The sequence below is a fragment of the Taudactylus pleione genome, unplaced genomic scaffold (genome assembly GCF_031769625.1).
Source record: "Taudactylus pleione unplaced genomic scaffold, aTauple2 ptg002447l, whole genome shotgun sequence".
Classification (NCBI taxonomy): domain Eukaryota; kingdom Metazoa; phylum Chordata; class Amphibia; order Anura; family Myobatrachidae; genus Taudactylus; species Taudactylus pleione.
In genome coordinates, this window is record NW_028286831.1 from 62,741 (window position 1) to 75,521 (window position 12,781).

Genomic DNA, 12,781 nt, shown 5'->3' on the forward strand with positions numbered 1-12,781 from the left:
TGGGAGCTGTAGTCATTTACCTAATACAGCATATGAGGCTGGGACATACAAATACAATGCAGAAAGAACATGCTGGGAGCTGTAGTCATTCACCTAATACAGCATATGAGGCTGAGACATACAAATACAATGCAGAAAGAACATGCTGGGAGCTGTAGTCATTTACCTAATACAGCATATGAGCCTGGGACATACAAATACAATGCAGAAAGAACATGCTGGGAGCTGTAGTCATTTACCTAATACAGCATATGAGGCTGAGACATACAAATACAATGCAGAAAGAACATGCTGGGAGCTGTAGTCATTCACCTAATACAGCATATGAGGCTGGGACATACAACTACAATGCAGAAAGAACATGCTGGGAGCTGTAGTCATTCACCTAATACAGCATATGAGGCTGGGACATACAAATACAATGCAGAAAGAACATGCTGGGAGCTGTAGTCATTTACCTAATACAGCATATGAGGCTGGGACATACAAATACAATGCAGAAAGAACATGCTGGGAGCTGTAGTCATTTACCTAATACAGCATATGAGGCTGAGACATACAAATACAATGCAGCAAGAACATGCTGGGAGCTGTAGTCATTTACCTAATACAGCATATGAGCCTGGGACATACAAATACAATGCAGAAAGAACATGCTGGGAGCTGTAGTCATTTACCTAATACAGCATATGAGGCTGAGACATACAAATACAATGCAGAAAGAACATGCTGGGAGCTGTAGTCATTCACCTAATACAGCATATGAGGCTGGGACATACAACTACAATGCAGAAAGAACATGCTGGGAGCTGTAGTCATTCACCTAATACAGCATATGAGGCTGGGACATACAACTACAATGCAGAAAGAACATGCTGGGAGCTGTAGTCATTTACCTAATACAGCATATGAGGCTGGGACATACAACTACAATGCAGAAAGAACATGCTGGGAGCTGTAGTCATTCACCTAATACAGCATATGAGGCTGGGACATACAACTACAATGCAGAAAGAACATGCTGGGAGCTGTAGTCATTTACCTAATACAGCATATGAGGCTGAGACATACAAATACAATGCAGCAAGAACATGCTGGGAGCTGTAGTCATTTACCTAATACAGCATATGAGGCTGAGACATACAAATACAATGCAGCAAGAACATGCTGGGAGCTGTAGTCATTTACCTAATACAGCATATGAGGCTGAGACATACAAATACAATGCAGAAAGAACATGCTGGGAGCTGTAGTCATTTTCTGAATGTAAGCTGGCGATGGATAACAGGAGGTGCGGAGATCTGCACCTTGTAGAATCCCATGCACAAGCCCTAATACCCTCCTGGAGAAAGGCAGCCTAGGCCATTGCATAGCGGACATGGGAAACTGCTTCCTCTCGCACCAGGGGACATACAGCCATCGTGGGATAATTCCTGGAGGAAACCATCTTTATCACTTTGAGCATGGTTTGCTAGAGCGACGGGTATGAACATTACAAGCATGGTATTTGTCCATTTCATGTGTATTATAGAACTGTCCATTTGCTGGTTGTGTCTGTAATGTACACACCAATTAATCAGGGTTTCACATAGTCAGCGAGGGAACGTTTATTAGGAAGAGTCACCTACAGCTGTGTCCTGCCACATCTTTGCTGCGTAAGAAGAATCACACTACACATGGCGCGAGGCGTGTGCCCGCAAGCAGATACGCGCTGTTATCGCATAGAAATGTATGGTGCAATCGCAGTGCGCAATATTTAGTGGCGCTCACACTTTAGCAATAAATGTACCAAAGTGGCTTCTACAGACCAGCCTGAAGCACGGCTATTCTTTTTATGCGTCTAGTAGGTGGGCAGAGGGTTCCTTTAGTTTCCCCTCCAGTGTGGTAGAGGTCCTGAACGCTACGCGATTGGTGACTAAGGCGGAGGCAGTGCGTAGGAGACATAACGGGGAGCACGGCTATCCTAATACAGAAACCTTTCCCATAGGCAGACCTGGGAAAGGGGTGTTACACGTATATGGGTCTGATTCAGAGTAGCCCGCAAACGCGATGCTTTGAGTACCGCCCCGATGTTTGATGGGTACTCGAGCAGGACCTGTACTGCTCATGCACCAGTCTTCCGCTAGCTCTCTGGCAGCACCGCAAAGTGCTGTATGGGGGCGGTACCAGCCAACCTTGCCAGACGCGTGTAGCCCCTCGTTTTCAGGGAGGGTCACGGTCTGCGTCTTTCTGGCCTCGGCTACGGAGAGCAAAGTGTGTAACCTCAGGGTCACTTATATTGCCAAGGGTCTCGCAGAAGATGGGACGCTGTTCTGTAAATACACCAGGCACCTCCGGCTGCATTCGCATATTAGTTGGACGGTATCGCACAGCGACTTCCCTGTGGCTGTAAAATACCGTACATCTCTGCATCAGGCCCTACAGGTCTGTCTCATATCTATTCAATCAGTCTCATCTATTTATCCGTCTCCTATCTAAAGGGGCAGACTGGATGGGCCACGAGGGTCTTATCTGTTGTCACATTCTATGTTGCGCCCAAATGCACCGTGTGTAGCAAGTAAGCACCTAAACCTTTGTAAACCATTGGGCGCACGACCAAAACTGCTGTATAAGCCCGGCTTGCTCACCACCGCAGGGAGGGTGTGAGCAGACATAAAGGGCAACAGCAGCACTCGCACCCAATCAGCAAAACAATTGAATAGCTCCATCAGGCACCCAACACTTACAGGTGCCCAAAAAAAAAGTGACATGGCTTGATAAAAGCGATTGAGCGCTGAAACGTTGGCATATACCACCGGCTCCGTCTGGTTTTGTTTCACATTCGTTGCCGAGCCCTGTTGAGTGCCCTCCGTCCTTTATATAAAATTGTTGTGATGATTGGATCAAACTTTAACTTAAATCTGTGTTTGCTAACGAAGGGCCTCAGTCAGTTGCTCAAGTCAGTCTATGGTCGTTCAGAATGGCAGAGGCCCACTTTTCTGCGTACGAAGCTGCAGGATGTGACACGCCGCCGGATACACTGCTGATTCTCCCCATTTCCTCCCCCCCCAAACGCTCCCTCTCTGTCACTCACACTGCTAATAATACTATACTGGCAGCGTGATACTTCGGTAATGTACCTCGCCGTATGCAGATATAAAACAAAAAGTTCCAATTGCAAAACACATCGGCATAGAGCAGAACTCTGGCACAGGCCTGACGGGTCATAGCCGACACACAGATCTTTGCGACTGGTGAAACACGCTTGTGTGAGAAACCATTTTCTGTATAAGATCTCTCCATAAATTCCAGAGTGAAAATTAAATATTTAAATACACGCAGCTGAATACTGCCAGCATTATCCACATAATACATAACAAATTATAATAACAAGTATATTATAGATCTACACGTGGGGGTCAGCCATGGGACACGTGTACCCCATAGTAGAAAGGGAACACTGCACTTTTGGAACGCGGATGCTACGTCTGGCCCCAGCACTAAGTGTAGCAGTTATCTGTGGCACGCCGGATGGAGGTGACAATGCGTGCCAGATGCTGCCAATGATCACCCAGAGTTTTATTACCAGTCAGTGGCATTGCACCCTGGATGCAGGCGCGGTACCATCTTCCATTGCTCCATGGTACAGTTCTGACGCTCACATGCCCATTGCAGGCACTTTCATCTGTGGACAGGGGCGCTCTGACCAGTCTGTGGCTATGCAGCAAGCTGCGATGTACTGTGCGCTTACACCGGGCCAGACGGGCTAGCCTTCACTCCCCATGCGCGTCAATGAGTCGTGGGGCGCCCGTGGCCTTGCTGCCTGCTCGCTGGTTGTTCTTCCTTGGACCACTTTTGGTAGGTACTAATAACGGCATCCTGGGAACACCCAACCAGTTCTGCCGTGCTGGAGATGCTCTCACCCAGGCGTCTCGCCATCACGATTTGCCCCTCGTCAAAGTCGCTCAGAACCTTACACTTCTCCATTTTCCCAGCTTCCAACACATCAACTTCGAGAAGAGACTGTTCACTTTCTTCTATCCCAACTCTTGTCACTGTAACGAAAAGTAACAGATGTATATTGTTACAGGACAATGGGTAAAGTTACACAAGGTTAATAAACAAGCGCAGTAACTGCGGCCTTGGGCTTTCCCTCAGCGCCTCCGCCAGTTAGCCGATTCGTTTAGCGTTTGCCAAGTCTGGGGGAATCCATACACAGATATGTCCAATAGCGATGGCAGATACTAGGCGAGCTGTGAGCACGGCCCTGCGGTTACTCGGCGGATACTTGGCAAGACGTTCAGGCGAGGAGTTCCAGGGGTAGGCACAGCATGGAGGAAGGGTTCTGGGCTGAGATCTGTAGTAAGCTGGGTAAGGAGGAAGGTTGGCGTCAGTAAGATTGTAGTATTACATATAACCAGTGACTATAGATTGGAAGGCGCCAAATACTTGTGTACTGAGAACATAATGTAATGAGCAGACAACGTCACATCTAAGAGAAAGAGAAATAATGGAGGTGACCCTAAGATGAATAAGATCTCATTGCTGCCCGATGAAGGCTGTAGCCGTCTTGCCGGCATGTAGTAATAGACAGACAGAAAGCAGCTGGACCAATCACATGCACCGAGAGCTACATGCTAAGCACACGTTCCAGGACACACATCGCCTGGCTGACACGTTCAGCTGGTTCATAGCACTAATAGGCTAAGCCCGCAAGGGAGTAACCCCAGGGGAAATGGTACCGTGCGCAAGTTCACGCCTCAATGGTTGCGTATACCTGGGAGTGCTTCTATACTTTACTATGACCAACTTTTATTTATATGGCGCAACAAAATGTCCGTAGCACCATACATGGTAACCCAAAACATTACACCATAACACAATGACATAGTGTAAATACACAACGCGCATATAACATCACAGACTGGGTAGGTCAGACAGTAGGGCAACGGTAGGGTAACTCACTGAAGCCAGTAGCGGGTGAGAATCTATTCAGGTGCTGTGATCCTGTACCAACGCAAGGGCAAGTGGTCAGAGGCACTGACGGCAACTAAGCAAAACACCAATGATATTGTACATTATACTGAATCACATGGAGAGGGCTATATTACATGGGGAGACTGCGATATACAGTATAATATACAATGTATCACAGTAAGAGAGAAATATATTACATGGGGGGGTCAGTGTGATATAATACAGTATAATATACAATGTGTCACAGGGAGGGGGATATATTACACGGGGGGTGTCAGTGTGATATAATACAGTATAATATACTATGTGTCACAGGGAGGGGGATATATCACATGGGGGGGTCAGTGTGATATAATACAGTATAATATACAATATGTCACAGGGAGGGGGATATATTACATGGAGGGGGTCAGTGTGATATAATACAGTATAATATACAATGTGTAACAGGGAGGGGGATATATTACATGGGGGGTCATTGTGATATAATACTGTATAATATACGTGTCACAGGGAGGGGGATATATTACATGGGGAGTCATTGTGATATAATACAGTACAATATACGTGTCACAGGGAGGGAGATATATTACATGGGGGGGTCAGTGTGATATAATACAGTATAATATACAATGAGTCACAGGGAGGGGGATATATTACATGGGGGGTCAGTGTGATATAATACAGTATAATATACAATGTGTCACAGGGAGGGGGATATATTACATGGGGGGGGTCAGTGTGATATAATACAGTATAATATACAATGTGTCACAGGGAGGAGGATATATTACATGGGGGGTCAGTGTGATATAATACAGTATAATATACAATGTGTCTCAGGGAGGGGGATATATTACATGGGGGAGGGTCAGTGTGATATAATACAGTATAATATACAATGTCACAGGGAGGGGGATATATTACATGGGGGGGTCAGTGTGATAGAATACAGTATAATATACAATGTGTCACAGGGAGGGGGATATATTACATGGGTGGGTCAGTGTGATAGAATACAGTATAATATACAATGTGTCACAGGGAGGAGGATATATTACATGGGGGGTCAGTGTGATATAATACAGTATAATATACAATGTGTCACAGGGAGGGGGATATATTACATGGGGGGTCAGTGTGATATAATACAGTATAATATACAATGTGTCATAGGGAGGGGGATATATTACATGGGGGAGGGTCAGTGTGATATAATACAGTATAATATACAATGTGTCACAGGGAGGGGGATATATTACATGGGGGGGTCAGTGTGATATAATACAGTATAATATACAATGTGTCACAGGGAGGGGGATATATTACATGGGGGGGTCAGTGTGATATAATACAGTATAATATACAATGTGTCACAGGGAGGGGGATATATTACATGGGGGGGGTCAGTGTGATATAATACAGTATAATATACAATGTATCACAGGGAGGGGGATATATTACATGGGGGAGGGTCAGTGTGATATAATACAGTATAATATACAATGTGTCACAGGGAGGGGGATATATTACATGGGGGGGGTCAGTGTGATATAATACAGTATAATATACAATGTGTCACAGGGAGGGGGATATATTACATGGGGAGGGTCAGTGTGATATAATACAGTATAATATACAATGTGTCACAGGGAGGGGGATATATTACACGGGGGGGGTCAGTGTGATATAATACAGTATAATATACAATGTGTCACAGGGAGGGGGATATATTACATGGGGGGTCAGTGTGATATAATACAGTATAATATACAATGTGTCACAGGGAGGGGGATATATTACATGGGGGGTCAGTGTGATATAATACAGTATAATATACAATGTGTCACAGGGAGGGGGATATATTACACGGGGGGTCAGTGTGATATAATACAGTATAATATACAATGTGTCACAGGGAGGGGGATATATTACACGGGGGGTCAGTGTGATATAATACAGTATAATATACAATGTGTCACAGGGAGGGGGATATATTACATGGGGGGGTCAGTGTGATATAATACAGTATAATATACAATGTGTCTCAGGGAGGGGGATATATTACATGGGGGGTCAGTGTGATATAATACAGTATAATATACAATGTGTCACAGGGAGGGGGATATATTACATGGGGGGGGTCAGTGTGATATAATACAGTATAATATACAATGTGTCACAGGGAGGAGGATATATTACATGGGGGGTCAGTGTGATATAATACAGTATAATATACAATGTGTCTCAGGGAGGGCGATATATTACATGGGGGAGGGTCAGTGTGATATAATACAGTATAATATACAATGTCACAGGGAGGGGGATATATTACATGGGGGGGTCAGTGTGATATAATACAGTATAATATACAATGTGTCACAGGGAGGGGGATATATTACATGGGTGGGTCAGTGTGATAGAATACAGTATAATATACAATGTGTCACAGGGAGGAGGATATATTACATGGGGGGTCAGTGTGATATAATACAGTATAATATACAATGTGTCACAGGGAGGGGGATATATTACATGGGGGGTCAGTGTGATATAATACAGTATAATATACAATGTGTCATAGGGAGGGGGATATATTACATGGGGGAGGGTCAGTGTGATATAATACAGTATAATATACAATGTGTCACAGGGAGGGGGATATATTACATGGGGGGGTCAGTGTGATATAATACAGTATAATATACAATGTGTCATAGGGAGGGGGATATATTACATGGGGGGGTCAGTGTGATATAATACAGTATAATATACAATGTGTCACAGGGAGGGGGATATATTACATGGGGTGGGTCAGTGTGATATAATACAGTATAATATACAATGTATCACAGGGAGGGGGATATATTACATGGGGGAGGGTCAGTGTGATATAATACAGTATAATATACAATGTGTCACAGGGAGGTGGATATATTACATGGGGGGGGTCAGTGTGATATAATACAGTATAATATACAATGTGTCACAGGGAGGGGGATATATTACATGGGGAGGGTCAGTGTGATATAATACAGTATAATATACAATGTGTCACAGGGAGGGGGATATATTACACGGGGGGGGTCAGTGTGATATAATACAGTATAATATACAATGTGTCACAGGGAGGGGGATATATTACATGGGGGGTCAGTGTGATATAATACAGTATAATATACAATGTGTCACAGGGAGGGGGATATATTACATGGGGGGTCAGTGTGATATAATACAGTATAATATACAATGTGTCACAGGGAGGGGGATATATTACATGGGGGGTCAGTGTGATATAATACAGTATAATATACAATGTGTCACAGGGAGGGGGATATATTACACGGGGGGTCAGTGTGATATAATACAGTATAATATACAATGTGTCACAGGGAGGGGGATATATTACATGGGGGGGTCAGTGTGATATAATACAGTATAATATACAATGTGTCACAGGGAGGGGGATATATTACACGGGGGGGGTCAGTGTGATATAATACAGTATAATATACAATGTGTCACAGGGAGGGGGATATATTACATGGGGGGGTCAGTGTGATATAATACAGTATAATATACAATGTGTCACAGGGAGGGGGATATATTACATGGGGGGTCAGTGTGATATAATACAGTATAATATACAATGTGTCACAGGGAGGGGGATATATTACATGGGGGGTCAGTGTGATATAATACAGTATAATATACAATGTGTCACAGGGAGGGGGATACATTACATGGGGGGGTCAGTGTGATATAATACAGTATAATATACAATGTGTCACAGGGAGGGGGATATATTACATGGGGGGTCAGTGTGATATAATACAGTATAATATACAATGTGTCACAGGGAGGGGGATATATTACATGGGGGGTCAGTGTGATATAATACAGTATAATATACAATGTGTCACAGGGAGGGGGATATATTACACGGGGGGTCAGTGTGATATAATACAGTATAATATACAATGTGTCACAGGGAGGGGGATATATTACATGGGGGGGTCAGTGTGATATAATACAGTATAATATACAATGTGTCTCAGGGAGGGGGATATATTACATGGAGGGGGTCAGTGTGATATAATACAGTATAATATACAATGTGTCACAGGGAGGGGGATATATTACATGGGGGGGTCAGTGTGATATAATACAGTATAATATACAATGTGTCACAGGGAGGGGGATATATTACATGGGGGGGTCAGTGTGATATAATACAGTATAATATACAATGTGTCTCAGGGAGGGGGATATATTACATGGGGGGGTCAGTGTGATATAATACAGTATAATATACAATGTGTCTCAGGGAGGGGGATATATTACACGGGGGGGGTCAGTGTGATATAATACAGTATAATATACAATGTGTCACAGGGAGGGGGATATATTACACGGGGGGTCAGTGTGATATAATACAGTATAATATACAATGTGTCACAGGGAGGGGGATATATTACATGGGGGGGTCAGTGTGATATAATACAGTATAATATACAATGTGTCTCAGGGAGGGGGATATATTACATGGGGGAGGGTCAGTGTGATATAATACAGTATAATATACAATGTGTCACAGGGAGGGGGATATATTACACGGGGGGGGTCAGTGTGATATAATACAGTATAATATACAATGTGTCACAGGGAGGGGGATATATTACATGGGGGGGTCAGTGTGATATAATACAGTATAATATACAATGTGTCACAGGGAGGGGGATATATTACATGGGGGGTCAGTGTGATATAATACAGTATAATATACAATGTGTCACAGGGAGGGGGATATATTACATGGGGGGTCAGTGTGATATAATACAGTATAATATACAATGTGTCATAGGGAGGGGGATATATTACATGGAGGGGGTCAGTGTGATATAATACAGTATAATATACAATGTGTCACAGGGAGGGGGATATATATTACATGGGGGGGTCAGTGTGATATAATACAGTATAATATACAATGTGTCTCAGGGAGGGGGATATATTACATGGGGGGGTCAGTGTGATATAATACAGTATAATATACAATGTGTCTCAGGGAGGGGGATATATTACACGGGGGGGGTCAGTGTGATATAATACAGTATAATATACAATGTGTCACAGGGAGGGGGATATATTACACGGGGGGTCAGTGTGATATAATACAGTATAATATACAATGTGTCACAGGGAGGGGGATATATTACATGGGGGGGTCAGTGTGATATAATACAGTATAATATACAATGTGTCTCAGGGAGGGGGATATATTACATGGGGGAGGGTCAGTGTGATATAATACAGTATAATATACAATGTGTCACAGGGAGGGGGATATATTACATGGGGGAGGGTCAGTGTGATATAATACAGTATAATATACAATGTGTCTCAGGGAGGGGGATATATTACATGGGGGGGTCAGTGTGATATAATACAGTATAATATACAATGAGTCACAGGGAGGGGGATATATTACATGGGGGGGTCAGTGTGATATAATACAGTATAATATACAATGAGTCACAGGGAGGGGGATATATTACATGGGGGGGTCAGTGTGATATAATACAGTATAATATACAATGTGTCTCAGGGAGGGGGATATATTACACGGGGGGTCAGTGTGATATAATACAGTATAATATACAATGTGTCTCAGGGAGGGGGATATATTACATGGGGGGGTCAGTGTGATATAATACAGTATAATATACAATGTGTCTCAGGGAGGGGGATATATTACACGGGGGGTCAGTGTGATATAATACAGTATAATATACAATGTGTCTCAGGGAGGGGGATATATTACATGGGGGGGTCAGTGTGATATAATACAGTATAATATACAATGTGTCTCAGGGAGGGGGATATATTACATGGGGGGGTCAGTGTGATATAATACAGTATAATATACAATGAGTCACAGGGAGGGGGATATATTACATGGGGGGGTCAGTGTGATATAATACAGTATAATATACAATGAGTCACAGGGAGGGGGATATATTACACGGGGGGTCAGTGTGATATAATACAGTATAATATACAATGTGTCTCAGGGAGGGGGATATATTACATGGGGGGGTCAGTGTGATATAATACAGTATAATATACAATGTGTCTCAGGGAGGGGGATATATTACATGGGGGGGGGGGTCAGTGTGATATAATACAGTATAATATACAATGTGTCACAGGGAGGGGGATATATTACATGGAGGGGGGGTCAGTGTGATATAATACAGTATAATATACAATGTGTCACAGGGAGGGGGATATATTACATGGGGGGGGTCAGTGTGATATAATACAGTATAATATACAATGTGTCTCAGGGAGGGGGATATATTACATGGGGGGTCAGTGTGATATAATACAGTATAATATACAATGTGTCTCAGGGAGGGGGATATATTACATGGAGGGGGGGAGGTAGGGAAACGTGAGGGCCGGAAGTGACCGCCATCTTAACGGAAATCTCCCGGCACGGCCGCCATCTTGTCCTCTCCCCGCACCCAGGCGGCGGCGGCGGCGGGGTGGGTATTAGTACGTGCTGGGGAAGGCAGTGAGTACCAGGCCGCGGAGGGGACACTCACCGGCTGTGCCAGGCGCTGACATTCCTCTCTGGGAGCCTCTTATACATCTCCCGCCAGCCGCCTTCTCATTGGCTGACTGCAGGAGGGAGCGGGCAGGCGGGACGCATGCTGATTGGATTCGGCCGATGTCTATAACCCAGTGTGAGGACGCTATTGGGCAGCGCAATGTACAGGCCCGCCCCGATTTCTGAGGTTTTATTTTCTGTCCCGACCCACCCTGCCCTCAGGCCGCTTGCCATTGGCCAGAGAAGGCACGTGGTTTGTCACTACGTGGGCGGAGCCAGCTGCTATGCAGGCTCCTCCCCCTGTATGTAGTCTCCACCCTCCCTGTCATTGGGGCCCATTTATCATTCTGTATTTGAGGCTTCCTGGGCTTACCCAAAGATATGACCTTTCTCTGGGGGACGCAATGCATGACGTGCCCATTATAGCCAACCCTCCCCAGGTAATGGCAGCCGCGCAGTTGCCCCGACACGTGGTAATGACGGCTCGCTTCCGAGCCCCTGTCCCTGCGTGTGCCGGATGATACATCCCAGCGCCGTGATCACATATCGTGCACTGGGCCCCATTCTGTGTCAGCCTGTGTTATTCTGATGACCTGGCCATGCCCGGTGCAGGGGAAGTGCCACCTTACAGCATACAGAGAGCTGGCACCGCTCAGGGCGCTGGGTGTGAGGTCATTGGGGCCCGGCGCTGACATTGCGGCATTTACACCGTGTGTGTGAGGTTCTGCCCCCACAGTGCGCGGTCACAGAGTGACGTGTGTGTGCAGGTACAGCCCCTGAGGGGGGGCTCATATCGCTGTGTACACGCCCATCACCAGCTTCCCCCACGCAGCGATGGAGACGAATACAGTGATAGAGTTATATAGTCACTGATACCGGGAGACATTGATGTCCGCACAGGGATGGTCATTATTCCTCCATCTGTCATCAGCCATCTGCTCCCTGGGCTGGACTCCTACTGATCGGGTTGGGTACGGGATCCCGGCGGTCAGAATCCTAACCTATCCCACACCGTCCCAGGCTTCTGGTATAACGGCAATGTAATGAGAGGAGCGGGCAGGACACAGGAAGCCCCTTCACAGCGTTTTTGCACCAACTGGTAACAATTTAGTTTTAAACTAGTTACCGCGCCAATTGATGCCCCACCCCTGCTGTAGCTCCACCCACATTATCCACAGCTCCCTCCTCTGCCCCTCCCCTTCAGAGAAA

General features: G+C 45.1%; 1 long non-coding RNA gene across 1 annotated transcript; it reads right to left on the minus strand.

The window, feature by feature from the left end:
* Positions 1 to 1,110: 1,110 nt before the first annotated feature.
* On the minus strand, positions 1,111 to 11,716 carry LOC148431303 (uncharacterized). Its single transcript, XR_015877216.1, has 2 exons — positions 11,568 to 11,716; positions 1,111 to 4,034 (listed from the first exon to the last, which is right to left on the minus strand). It is a non-coding gene; the product is annotated as an uncharacterized LOC148431303 (long non-coding RNA).
* Positions 11,717 to 12,781: the final 1,065 nt, after the last annotated feature.